The following is a 2273-nucleotide window of genomic DNA, read 5'->3' as shown; positions in this document are numbered from 1 at the left end:
GGTCACGTGGGGGGTGGAATCCAGGGTCCCGCGCTGCGTTACGCGACGCTGCTATTCCCGCGGGGTGCCCAGAGGGTCTGTTGTTCGTGCCCGAGTCAGTCCGAACTAGCGTCCTACAGTGGGGCCACTCGTCCGAACTAGCTTGCCACCCAGGAGCGACTCGCACCTGTATGTTGATCAAGCAACAGTTTTGGTGGCCGTCCGGGGCGTGGGATGCTCGTCAGTTCGTGTAGGCCTGTCCGGTTTGTGCTGCGGGTAAGTGCTCCAATCGACCCCCAGCAGGGCTACTCCAGCCACTGTCAGTCCCTTCACGGCCCTGGTCACACATAGCGATGGACTTCGTCACCGGCCTACCCCCATCTAGTGGCATGACGGTAGTCCTCACTGTGGTGGACAGGTTCTCTAAGGCGGCTCATTTCATTCCCCTCCCCAAATTACCCTCAGCGAGGGAGACAGCGACAGTTGTCTTAGATCACGTTTTCCGTATTCATGGCCTCCCGGTTAACGTGGTTTCTGACAGGGGTCCCCAGTTTGTGTCTAGGTTTTGGACAGAATTCTGTCGACAGCTGGGGGCGACTGCGAGCTTATCCTCTGGTTATCACCCGCAGACTAATGGGCAGGCCGAGCGTGCTAACCAGGATTTGGAGAGGGTCCTGCGCTGTGTGGCGTCTGCCGAACCGTCGTCTTGGAGTTCCAGATTAACCATGGTAGAGTACGCACATAAGTCCATCCCGTTCTCGTCTACGGGTTTGTCTCCCTTCCAGTGCTGTTTAGGCTACCAGCCACCATTATTCCCCTCCCAAGAAACTGATGCTGTTGTTCCATCCGCGCATGCGTTCATTCAGAGGTGCCTCCATACTTGGAGGATCGTCAGAGAAGCCCTCACCCGAACTGGCGAGAGGAACAAAGCGTTGGCGGACCGTCACCGTACTAAGCCCCACTTTACGTGTGCGGTCAAAAGGTCTGGTTGTCGTCTCAGGACCTTCACTTCAGACTCCCATCACGTAAACTGGGACCCAAATTCGTTGGACCGTTTATCATTTCTAAAGTGCTCAGTCCGGTGTCGGTGCGACTCAAGTTAACCCCCCTATTTAAAAATATCCACCCAGTTTTCCACGTGTCTAAGATCAAGCCCGTCATTCGCTCCCCCCCTTCAGCCCCAGACCTCCGCCCCCCGCTCCCCCCTTCAGCCCCAGACCTCTCCCCCCCCGCCTCCCAGACTCATCGAGGGGTCGCCGGCTTATACGGTACGGCGACTAATCGATGTGAGGCGTAGGGGTAGAGGTCACCAATACCTGGTAGACTGGGAGGATTATGGTCCGGAGGAGAGATGCTGGGTTCCGGCTCGCAACATTCTGGATCGCGCTCTCATCGACCAGGAGGCGTCCCTGAGGGGAGGGGTACTGTCACGGGTCAGGGTGCCCTCTGGCTCCCTCTGCTGTCTGTGTGTCATGTCTTTTTCGGCAGCTTGTGATCGGTGCAATCAGCGCTGATCTGGCAGTGGGGCTGCGCGGGTCACTGGCTGCCTCTACCCCACCTGCTGCTTATTACCCTTTCCTTTATATTCCTCTTCCGTCTAGTTCTTGTTGTGAGTAGATTGTTTTGTGTTCGATGTGTTTTGTGTCCTGGGTTCTGGTTGTGTCATTCTCAGGTGTTACACTCACCTCTGTCTTCCCTGCTCCCAGGACGCATAGAGAGAAGGACTTCATCTCTCTGCCTCACTCAACTCTCAGGTTGTTGGTCCTGGGCGAGCGCTGAGTCTTGGGCAATCTTCTAATCCCTTGGTCCGCATCAAACTGCCGACCGAAGTTGGATTACCCCCAGAGACTGGCTCGCTATTTTGGTTACAGTTTTATTTGTTTTTGTTACCTTTGGAGAATAAACTTTCTTTGCATCTAATCCTCTGCCTTTGAGTCCTCTGTCTTCCTCGGCCCGTCACACTTTAAAATGGGGCTTAATCTTTAAACATTTACATCTATGAATAAAGTGTTTGCCTAATCCATTTTTTTTTATCAAACAGTCTAGGTTCTTCAAAAATACTACCTGTGAGTTCACTGTAAGGAACAAAGGAAGAGAAATCCTTACCTGTTTTCCAGCCTACTGCCAAGGAAAATGACTCATATTTATTATATGTTTTCCAAACGTTTCTGTTTAATGCATTTTTTAAATGTTTTGCTAAAAACAATGAATATAAATTTAAAAAAATCTAACTATATTTTGATGAGTACATTAACTGATTTAAGTCTTGAAGTTTCCCACAAGCCTCCATATTT

This window comes from Sinocyclocheilus rhinocerous, unplaced genomic scaffold, assembly GCF_001515625.1.
Source record: "Sinocyclocheilus rhinocerous isolate Xijiao unplaced genomic scaffold, SAMN03320098_v1.1 scaffold2665, whole genome shotgun sequence".
NCBI lineage: Eukaryota > Metazoa > Chordata > Actinopteri > Cypriniformes > Cyprinidae > Sinocyclocheilus > Sinocyclocheilus rhinocerous.
Note: the sequence above shows the minus strand (reverse complement) of the source record.